The sequence below is a fragment of the Rhinolophus sinicus genome, chromosome 14 (assembly GCF_057876585.1).
Source record: "Rhinolophus sinicus isolate RSI-liver-muscle chromosome 14, RSI-T2T, whole genome shotgun sequence".
Classification (NCBI taxonomy): Eukaryota; Metazoa; Chordata; class Mammalia; order Chiroptera; family Rhinolophidae; genus Rhinolophus; species Rhinolophus sinicus.
Genome location: NC_142514.1, coordinates 109587478 through 109599636, shown reverse-complemented (window position 1 = coordinate 109599636; position 12159 = coordinate 109587478). Strand labels below are relative to the sequence as shown.

At 38.6% G+C, this 12159-nt stretch overlaps 1 long non-coding RNA gene across 4 annotated transcripts in view; it reads left to right on the top strand.

Moving 5' to 3' along the window:
* Positions 1 to 12159, top strand: part of LOC141572188 (uncharacterized) — a 148721-nt gene that overhangs the window by 80520 nt on the left and 56042 nt on the right. The gene's annotated exons all lie outside the window — the stretch shown is intronic.

Here is a 12159-nt window from a genome sequence, read left to right as displayed (position 1 = left end):
AAGAGTCCACATCCTGTTGTAGTTCTTCTCAGAGTGAGACAGAGTAAATATTAAATGGCACTCTGCATACCATATGTGCCTATTTCAAAATCCTTAGGAAGCTGTGGGTGGGAGTGACTGGGTCCTTCATATTTATAAGAAACATTAGTGAGCCAAATCAATTACTTTTCCAAAGGTGTTCATGTCAACAAGCCTTGCAAATAAGGCTATTTAGTGTAGTTATCATTTACTTTGTAGCTACTGCTTCCAAGGCTGCCCAATTTCTCCATTTTCTCCATGAAGCCACCCTCAGTTACACCAGCCCAAACTAATCAATCCATAACCTGTTGTTGGGTTTTATATTTTGCCCATCAGTTCTAAAATTCTTTGATATTGTTGACTCTTTAATGGGTTTGTGGCTTGGCTCACTAACTTGTCAGCTCCTTGAGGGCGGGGAGCACAGTATACATTCCTCTGTTGTCCTTACAAAGCCCTTTCCTTCCCCTTTCTTTCTCACTATAATCAACATATAAGTTCACTTCTGTGGTGGTTCCTAAAACAGGTAAAGAGGAGGCTTCCTACCCCCTCTCCCACATCCCATCTCAACCAAGTCTTATAGTCTAGAATCCATTGTGCTGCATTGACCCATTGACTGATACACCTGGAGGGAACTCTGGGCACTTGCCCACCCAGCCATAGCCGTCCCTGAGGCCTCCTAAACAGGTCACATCAGGAAAATTAGGAATACATAAGCTTTGGTTTCCTGCTCAACAGCCCATTTTTGCACTGGGACTGAATCTTCTTCCTGAAATCTTTGACAATCAGTGGAGTCCACAGCCAACTTCCCTTTCCAGGCCAGACCTTGTTCTCCACCTCATCCAGCTTCTGAATAGAATTCTGTATTGATTAGAGTTGTTTTTCTCCACCCACTTGAGTGTAATATTATCTCTACCTGGAATCCCTGCCACTGGGTCCATCCACTGGTTTGGTTCTGGAGCATTCTGGAGCATTGGACACTGGTATTTAAACAGCAAACTCAGAGACCTGTTGCCTCAGTCCTGATTTGTTTCCCACTCTTCTCACTGACCTGTGTGACTGAGTTTCTTTCATGTCTCTCAGCTGAGCTCACCAAGGATATGACAGCAGCAGAGCAGGTACACAGCAGTAGTAGCCAAGAATAAAGAATTTGCATTTCTTTCTTGAATCTTTTTACATAGCAAGAAGTATTAGTATCAGATATTGCTATTACCAGGCTTACTTCATGGAGGAGAAACTAAAGCTTTCCTTAGAAGAGAAAGGAGAATGCTAGAGGAATTAGGAGTTGCGTTGTGTTTCCTGATACCCTGCTGCTGCCAAGTTCATCCACACTTCCAAACACTTCAAGGCCTCTGATTTCAGGCCCTAAGAGTTAACCTAGCAGGCTAGTTTAGATCTCTACAGTCTTCTAGAGTGTTATGGAACCATAAAAACCAGATTACTATACTCTATATTCACTTACTGTCTTTCTTCAGAACACTCTGCCATGTAAGCCCTTACCAGAGATGTTAAATGATGACCATTCTCTCATATAAGGACAGCTTAAAAAGTTCACATTTGTATGCAAAAAATGGAATACCTGACCCTAACAGGATAACATGCACTTAGAGTCACTTTTCCAGGAATGCAAAGGAGTCTGCTCTCAACTACATATATCGTCTCACCCAATAGTCGGAAGGTAGTGGGGAAAGCACCGTTATCTGTTGTTAAAAATTTTGGTTTGAGGTCCAGTTCTCTCACTTACCGACCCTGTAACTTTTGGCAAGTCATTTAACATCTTCCAATCTCAGTTTTCTCTATCTCTAAGGGATGTTTGTGAAGATTAAATGATGCAGTATCTATTAAAGAGCTTTACAAAATATAAATTTGCTTTCTATATTTTAGGTATTTATAAAGTAGTAGCGATAACCAAGATTAATAAGACAGATATGGTAATGAGATGGAGTTTTTATTTTGTGCAAAGCTGGTTGGTTCATCTGGGCATTATAACTGTCTTATCTTTATAAGGAAGAAAACTGTCTCAGTGTGGTGGCGTTTTCTCCTGAAGTAGTTCCTAAGGTAAGGATTCAAGTGCAGATACTTAAGAGGTGATTCCATAAAACAGGAGCAGGGGAAGGAGGAAATGATACAGGAAAGGGAAAGCAGTCAAGAAGAGGTGTATTATTAAGCCAGCTACCAAAATGGGTGATTGAACCTTAAAGATTGCTGGGTGGGGGTATTAATTCCGGGTACTTCCCGTCTGCCACACATTTGTGAGTATGTGAGTGTGTGTGTGTGTGTGTGTGTGTGTGTGTGTGTGTGTGTGTGTGTCAGAGGTGGGGTGAGGTGGGAGAGATATCTGTGGCTATAGTGCAGCCTTCTGAAAAAAACCCTTAGTTCTAGGCTGTGATATTGTGATTTATAAGAAATATGTGTTTGGTCTTCCTCCCATTTCTGGCATAGAGCTGCTAAAAACATTGGAATTTCTTAAGTGATGAGAATGATAAAGGTGTCTTTTGTTATGTTTATGAGGTGACTTTTGGAAAACACCTAGGTAACCTAAGGATGAAGGCTGGTCACCAGGGAAACCAACCATGTGATTAGAGGATTTGAACTTTTAGTCACACCCCCTTACTTCCAGGGAAGGGAGATAGGCTGGAAATTGAATCATTCACCAGTGGTCAGAGATTTAATCAATCAAGCCTCCATCAGAACAAAACAGGATGAGGTTCAGAGAGTTTTTTCAGATTGGTGAGCATGTGGAGATTCAGGGAGAGTGGTATTCTCAGGGAGCACAGAAGCTCTGCAGCCCCTTCCCACATACCTGGTGCTATGCATCTCTTCCATCTGGCTGTTCTTGAGTTAAATTCTTTTATAATAAATTGTTAATTTAGTAAATAAAATGTTTCTCTAAGTTCTGTGAGCTGCTTTAGCAAATTAGTTGAAGTCAAGGAGGGGGGTCCTTGGAACCTGTCATCTATAGCTGCTCAGTCAGAAGCACAGGCGACAACCTGAACTTATGACTGGTGTCTGAAATTGGTGGAGGGAGCCGTCTTATGGGATTGAACCCTTAACCTGTGGGATGTGATGTTATCTCCAGGTAGATAGTGTCAGAATTGAGTTGAGTTGTAGGACACCCCGCTGGTGCATGAGGATTGCTTGGTGGTGTGGGAAACACCTCCTCCCCACCCTCTCCCACTGCACACACATTGTACTTGGGAGCAGAATTCTTATTGGCAGTTGGAGGATGTGGGGAGCACTCTAGGCAGGATACTGACCAAATCTGCTATAAAATTTGTGGTCCTTGCACTCTATGCCAAGCACAGAATTCAGTATTTTCACATGCAGCACTCTAAATTACTGATGAAAGTTCCATGGCTCAGAGGACTCATATCTCATTCTGTACTGAATCATAGTCCTCTTGAGGTCAGGGATTGTGACTCTTATAGTCCCAGTGCCAGGCATTGGACTCTGCACCTAATCAATGTTCCTGAAGGTTAATGATTATGATGATAGTTTACATCAAGTCCAGTGGCTAAGGACTGAATTAGGAATCATATATATATATATATATATATTTATTGGGGAATAGTGTGTTTTTCCCATAACCCATCAGCTCCAAGTCAAGTTGTCATTTTCAATCTAGTTGTGGAGGGCGCAGCTCACTGACCCATGTGGGAATTGAACTGGTGATCTTGGTGTTATGAGCACTGTTCTATCTGACCAGTTGAGCCAACCAGCTGCCCAGCAGTCATATTTTTATATCCATGGTTTAATTATATCAATTTCATAATATATGAGCTATTTGTGAGCAACTATTGTTATTACGAGCCATCTTTTACAGATGAGAAGCCTGGTATTAAGTTATGAGATTGAATGATGTATTTAAAAGGCAGAAAATAAATAATTTTTTTGATCTGGAGTGCATAATCCATAGAAAACTTACAGTAATGATAAAAGCTGATAGGTGGTTATTTAAAGGATAATATAGTAGACAATGCCTGGAAATTAGAAGGAAAATTCCTTTTTATTTAGTAAAGGACATTTAATATAAACTTAAATAAATGGTTATATGTGCTTTAATTGTTCTTAAACTGTTTTTGTAAAACTTTTGCCATATTGCCAGCATTTTTATAGAAACTTGAGGGGAAGAAATTACTTTGTGAACTTTCTCTTACTAAGGCAAATAAATAAATAAAGATGAAACTTTGTGCATGCCTTTGAAACCCAGATAAGGGTTTCTTTGTGATTCTCACTAATATAGAAAAATCTATTTAAATTTACTCACTTCCCCTTTCCTTTCAAACCCGATCCCAGTTAGCCTTGGCTCCCACCCTCTCCTTCCCCAGTTATAAAACCAAATGGAATGTTTGTACTAAAGGGACAAGTCTGTGCACTGACTCAGAGGAAACACGTGTTTATAAACCATGTTTCCCTAAAGCTTCGGCACAAACATGGCTGTGACCCATTTCCAGATTGGACAGGGCAAAACTCTGTGGTGTGGCCCCGGCAAAGCTGAGTTGGAGGAGCCTAGCTAGTAACAAGACCCGGCTGCAAATGTCCTCGAGGCAACACCACACCTTGGAGACCTTTCATCATTAAGAGTCAAAACCAAAATAGCTGAAATGAAGTCAAACAAAGAGATGTTTGGGCTTTGCTAGAATGAAGTATTCTCCACGCATTTTCCATGTAGTTTAATCTGACTGCAGCCTCATTGCAGGCGAGTCCCTTCTTAACTGTGCCCATGACCTATCTTCTTTGTGTAATATCTTTTCCCTAAGGCCTAGGCTGACCATATCTGCCTGAATACAAAGGGTTACAAAGACACTTTGATTTCAGCTCTGAAGTCAATCAGATCTAGTTTTGAATCCCAATTCACTACATACTTTCCCTTGACAAATCTTTCCAAAGGACTCATTTTGTGCCAGGCATGGTTCTAAGTGCTCAGAGTGAGGGAGCCAGTGGGATTGACAAGGTCCTCCATTCTAATTGGAGGAAATAGGACAAACAAAACAAAACAAAAACAAAAACAGACTGTCTCACAGTGATAGAAATAATGTCATCAAAATAAATAAGGGAGCTAGATTGGGCAGCCAGGAGAGGCCTCCACAGGTGGTGCGGAGAAGGCTTCTATGAAGAGGTGACATTTAAGCTGAGACCAGAATGACAAGGAGGAGCCAGGAGAATATGGACACACACAAAGTCCTTAAAGAGGAATAACGATTTGATTGAGGAACTAAGACAGTCCATGTGTCTGGAGCACTGTGAATGAAGGGAGTGTAGGATGAGATGAGTTTGAAGAGTGTGGCAGATCAAAGATGGTCACCCGTTCTTTGAGGTACCTCCCGTAGGAGGTGGGTCTGTTTCTCCTCCCCTGAGTCTGGGCTGGCCTCTGACTGTTTTGACCACTAGAGTGTGGCAGGAATGATGCTGTGTCAGTTCTGAGCCTAACCTTTGAGAATACTGGCTCTTCTATCTTGGTCCTCTGTGGCACTAAACTGAAATGTGTGTAAGAAGACTGACTGCCTACTGGAGAGACCACATGGACAGGCCCTGAGAATACACAAAGAGGATGAGGCTGAGCTGAGCCCCACCTTCCAGCTGTTGTCCCTGCCAAGGTACCAGATAAGTGAGTGAAACCATCTTGGACCAGCTTAGCTGCCAGCTGAATATCACTGAGAGACTCCAGTATATGCCTCATAAAACAGAAGAACCATCTAGCTGAGCCTTGCTCAAAATCCTGTCAGAAAATCATGAGATATAATTCAATGGTTGTTTTAAGCCACTACATTTTGGGGTAGTTTATTTCTCAGCAAATGACATCCAGAACAGAGAGAGATAGGCTGGGTTAAGTTATATTGACCTTGAGCCAGGATTAAGAGTTTAGCTTCAGATGGAAGAGGTACCAAAGGAAGGTTTAAGCAAGAGGTATAGAGCTTACAGGACCTACATTACATTTTAAAACTTACTTTAACTGCTTTCTGGTCCTGGCTTTTTAGTTCTTTGATCTTATACAAGTAAACTGAACTATGCCTTGTTTTTTGTTTGTTTTTTTTTAACTATAAAATGAGAATAATAGTATCTACATCACAGGGTTGTTTAAGAATTAAATAATATAAAGTCATTAACGTATAGTGCTTAGCACCTGGGTAAGGGCTTAATAAATGGTAGCTGCAATTGTTACTATTTTTATGATTCAACTTCTACCTGAATAATCGAGGCGACTCCAGCTACACTCAATTCCTCTCAACTCATTCAGCAAGCCCTAGGGGTATTGTGTATGTATTCACATATAGCGGTCCTTACCATTCCAGTTGTGCCTCTCTACTTACCAGAATTGGCCATTTTGGATCTTTCATGGCCTCCTCTTTTCCTCTGATCTTGGTCTCATGGATCCTCACATTAGCCTGACTAGGCAGTGGCCCAGGCCGCTGCAGTTCTCTGCTGTGGCTGCTGTGTCCCCTCCAGTATGGGATGTGCCAGCCTGCTGCCTCTTAGACTGTCAGTTGGTGGACGTCAGCCATCATCATGCTCAAGTGGGGTAAACAGCCTCACTCCCTCCCCCTTGGAGAAGTAACTGCCAAGAGAGCGATTCCATGACCTTCTGATTCTTATAGAACTATCAGTGAAAGAAGTATTTATGTTATGTTATGTTATATTTATTATATTGTATTATATTATACTATATTATATTATACTATATTACATTAAATTATAGTATTGATGTTCCTCAGCTTACGATGGGGTTATGTCCCAAAAAACCCATCAGAAATTGAACATATTTTAAGTGGAAAATGCATTTAATACACCTGACCTACCAGACATCATAGCTTAGCCAAGCCTACCTTGAACATGCTCAGAATACTTACATTTCCTGACAGTTATGCAAAAGCATCTCGCTGCCACAACCCAGCATCATAAGAGAGTATCCTACAGCATATTGATAGCCCAGGAAAAGATAAGAATTTAAAATTCGAAGTACGGTTTCTACGGAATGTGTATTACTTTTGTACCATTGTAGAGTTGAAATATTATGAGTTGAACCATCATAAGTCAGCGACCATCTGTATTATCGGTTCCAGTAATACCTATTATAAGATGACTTAGTCCACCCACAAAAAAAAAAAAAAAAGTGCTCTTGATAACTCCTCCTTTCCATCTTTCCACTTCAGGCTCACAATGCATATTAAGACCCTAAGACACGCTCCAGCAAAAAACACTGTTTCACTTGGCTTAATCCAGTATTTCATAAGCCTATTTAATTGTGAAACTATTTTGAGTCTCTCCTATGAAGAAATGTTGTTTGGTTTTCCAACCAAGGTTGAGAATGATGGATGTAGTAAGAAACAGATGACTTAAAATGAGATTATTTCTTAAAATCTTGCATATTCTAACACAAACTTTTGAAATTCAGGGGAAATTATCAACTTACCCATAGTTGGAAGATAGGAGATCAGACAATTAAGTTTGTGAACTTGTTGCAATGCTGTTGCTAACCTTTTTTGATATCAAAGGGATTATTCATTATGAATTTGTACCAACTGGATGAACAGTTAACCAAGTTTACTATGTGGAAGTGCTAAAAAGGCTGCGTGAAAAAGTTAGATGACCTGAACTTTTTGCCAACAATTCATGGCTCTTGTATCACAACAATGAAGACAAAGGAAATATTGAAAGGAAGCCATTTTGATGACATTCAGGACATCTAGCATAATACAACGGCAGCCATTTGCCATTCCATTCCAGATGGCCATTCCAGAAAAAGAGTTCAAAAATTGCTTTGAAGGGTGGACTAGGCGCTGGCATTGGTGCATAGTTTCCCAAGGGGAGTACTTTGAAGGTGACCGTAGTTATATTTAGCAATGAGGTATGTAGCACTTTTCCTAGGATGAGTTTGCAAACTTAATTGTCAAATATCGTATTGAAGTTAGTTTTATTGTTGATGATATAATTTTATGATTTAACCTAATAAATTTTTTTAACAAAATGTTGTTTGATGTGATTTATAGATGATGTAATACAGAATTGTACACCTGAAATCTATGTAACTTTACTAACTGTCACCCCAATAAACTAATAATAATAAAAAAGAAATGTTTGAGAGATGATGCATTTAGTTTCTTCTCCACTTCCAGGGACTGTAAGATTTCTTTTGTTATTTTTTACCCCACCTCTTTTAATTGTAATACAGAAGGTGCCAAAAAATGTATACATTTGAAAAAACTGTATTAAAATTGTCATACAATGAATGACACTAGCATTCATTTGATTAACACCATCTTTTGAGCGAACGTCATATTACACATTGCTACCATAATTTAATTCAACTTCACACATACTACAGAGATAACAACTCTTAAAATGTGTACATTTTTTTTGGCAGCCCCAGTATATATTGAAGTGGTATTAGAATTTTTTCTTCTTCTGGGTGTTAATTCTATTGCATCGTGAATGTAGACTGCCTGGGTTTGAGTCCTGAAGCCATTTCTTATTTGCTGCATAAATTTGGGAAAAGTACTTAATATATTTGCTTTTTAGTTTCCTTATAGGTAAAAATGAAGATAATAATAGTATTTTCTACATAGGGCTGCTGTGATGGTTAAATGATTTAATGTATAAAAAGTGACTTTCACATTTTATGCTTACAAGTGTTAGCTGCTATTGCTATAATATTATATTATTACTATTATTAGTATTTAAAACAAAGGAGTCAACAATTAGGGTCTATAACTATTTCTTCTATGTGAAGATTTGTTCAGCTTGAACTCAAATATCTTATTCTGAATCAACAATGCTCTAACACAAAATCTGACTTTAGGACAGGTGTTTACTGGAAATATGATATATCACTGCTATCAATATGAGAAGCATGTTAACTAAATGTTTTTTCTCCCACTCCTAAATCTATGTAACACTTTATGACAATTACAGTTGCTATTTTTTTAAATGCTAATGCCATAATTAGAAAACCTAATGTTGATAGTGCCATTTAAAATTTAGTCATATGAGTTTTGTATATTTTAGTCACTTCAAATCAAATATCCCTGAAAGAAAAGTTATCGGGGAGGTGGAAGCCTCATGTTAGCCAGTCATTTACTGTAAGCACTTAAGGGTTCTCTAGTTCATCAGTTCTCATTATGTTCAGGAGAGCCGAGCATTGTGCAGTAGTTGTCAGCATTAATCCCATTTTCTAAATGAGGCCTTTGAGGCATATGAAAATTCGATTTTTATATTTTCTGCTGGTGAAAACAGAAAGACACAGTCTAGTTATCAGGATGGAGGAAAGCACGATTGGGAAACATGATTGGGACCTTTCCAGGATCAGTAGTCACTATGAAGTTTCTTTTGTTTGGGTTTTCAGAGCCACCCTCGAAGATGACAGTAGCCCCTCTTTGATTCCAGTCTCCAGGAATGGGTACAAAACAGGATCTTTTGATTATTTTATAAAGTAAAGTTAAGGCCAGTGTTTTGTGTTTGAAGTGAATGAAATAAGGAAGAACAGGCTTGTATTGAATAAACTACAGGTTATCGTAAACTAAAATTTACGATAAAAGAGACATGTTACATAGGTTCCCTCGATCTTGCGCTATGTGACAGTCTTTCTTAAATTATATGTATATTATCCAGAGGGAAAAGCAGGATAGGTGCTCTGTTCAGCTTCCCATGCTTTGTCCTGCAGGCAGCTGCCCCAATTGGAAGCATTCTTTATGTGAGAAAATATTCTATGAGACTATCCTTGAAAACTTGAACTTACACTAATGGTGACTGTACACAGAACAATCATTTAATAATCAACTTTATTGACCTTGAAGCCTACTGATTTAGAAGCAATAAGCTTTTAGACACATCTTTTTACAAACGTAATGATGGAAGTAATTTTATGATGTAAAGCACAAGCGCTCCTTACAGAATTGTTATTTTTAACATTATCATTATTTTGGCTGGCTTCCTTGTTTGCATTCTCTCTATCCTTGAACAGAACATGATTTTCTTATGATTGAAAGAGCAGGAATCCTGAAGATCATTTAACATGCACAGGGCAGGGCCATGCCTAACTTCTTCACCACTGTATCTCTAGGACTGAACGAATGCCTGACACCGGAGAGTCTCAGGGAGCTTTTGTTGGATGAATGGATAGAGGAATGAGTAAATAAAGTGTTTTCTCCTTGAATTATCCAAGGAAGCTGTGTAGAGTCAAATAACTGGATGCCTTTTCAATCCTTCACATTCTGCTTTAGCACTGAAGATTGCTTTTTGAAAAGTAAAAAATCAATTTGGAGCCCTTTCTCAAGAGCAATCTTTCCAGAATCCAATATATGATACAAATATGAAAAGATATCTTCTTTCCTGGGTATTGCTGTCTTTTTCAAGACAATTTTGTATGTTGCTAAAAGCAGGAAGACGAGTATCTCTCAAGTACAATGCAGACAAATTGCCTCCTGCTGTTTAACGAAAAGGAAATGAAATTGATCTTACTTTGTACTTTTATATAAATAAAAATATTTTTAAACCCTCAGACCAGAAAACTTCCCTAGAGTAATACTGGATGATTGCTTGGCATTTCTTTCTTTACAAAAATATCAATACCAACTCTCTCATATATGGGTTTTATCTCTTTTTGTGCAAAATCAAACCATAAAATAATTGCTGGCATAGCTCTACTTTTCTTTTTTTTCTTTTCTTTTTTTTTTTTTTTTTGCCGGAGGACATCTCAAAAACTTGTACTCTAAGATTTATCTCAAAGTGAATAAAAATTAAGTTTAAAAATATTTCTATTGGCAATATATTTTTTCCTGCTGTTTCCCAGAACCAAAAGAGTGAGAAAAAAGATTCACTGGGAATACATTTGTTAGGAATTTACACATAGAGTGTCTTGGAATATTTTTCCTACAAATGACTTTATATTGGGGGCAAATCTTCCTACAGCTTCTAATTCAAGCCATGTGTTCTAGATTTAATATTAGGACTCACTCAAAGTATCTCAGGCTTGAAGGACAGGAAATTGATCAAAGAACTCCCTAATAACAATGCAATATAATTATGGAAAAAAAGAAAAAACAAAAACCACAGCCAAGAGAAAGATGTTGTCATAGACATCAATACCTGTGAAATTGGCATTGGGCTTGTTGCTCTGAGTATCGTGTTTCCCTGAAAATAAGATCTAACCGGAAAATAAGCCCTAGCACGATTTTTCAGAATGACATCCCCTGAACATAAGCCCTAATGCATCTTTTGGAGCAAAAATTAATATAAGACCTGGTCTTATTTTCGGGGAAACACGATATCTATGAATTCAGGTTAACTGTTCTTTATGAGAAAGAAAGAAATCTTTAAAACTCTGAGTAAATCATTAATTACCAGCTTTTTTTGTTTTGTTTTGTCGTTACTGGCATCCAAAACACAAGTCACACATCAGCTTTTGAGATCAACTCTTGCTCTCCCCTTCTTGGTGTGTGTGTGTGTGTGTGTGTGTGTGTGTGTGTGTTCTTTCCAAATTAGAGCAATAACTCTATTGCTTTGCAAAACAAAAAACATAGGGTTTGTTGGAAAATGGCAAAGTTTGTTGGAAAACATACTGGTTTCCATATACCAATACTCCCATTAATTTAAAGTACTTTCCTATGCTGCCAATTATCTATTCCCCACCCTCTCATCTGGAAAGCGTACACAAAACTTCCCTTAAAAATATGCCAGCCACTCATTTACTGAGCCTCCAGTGTGGACTCAGCACTGTCTTAAACTCTGTGACATGATCCTCGCTCTCAAAGAACTCATGGTCTGTTTGTGGGGTTAGTAGACTTACATGGAAGAAGACTGGAGAATGAAGTGACCTCATGCAGAACCAGGTGCCTCTATAGGAGGCAAATGTTAAAGATTCAGCTATCAGAAGGTGTTATGCCTTTGTTCATGCTTTTCATGAACCTGGAATGCCCGGAATGCCATCCACTTCCTTTAGAAATTTTACCCATTCTTTAAAAACTGGCCAGTGACATCTTCTTAAGCAGCCTTTCCTTATCCCTCTAGTCAGAACTGGTCTCGCTCAGCCCTGTAGTCCTACATCCTGTGTGTGTGTGTGTGTGTGTGTGTGTGTGTGTGTGTGTGTGTACTAATCCTGTGTGTGTGCAGGTTCCCATTGTAGTTATTTATGTACCTTAGCAAAAAAAT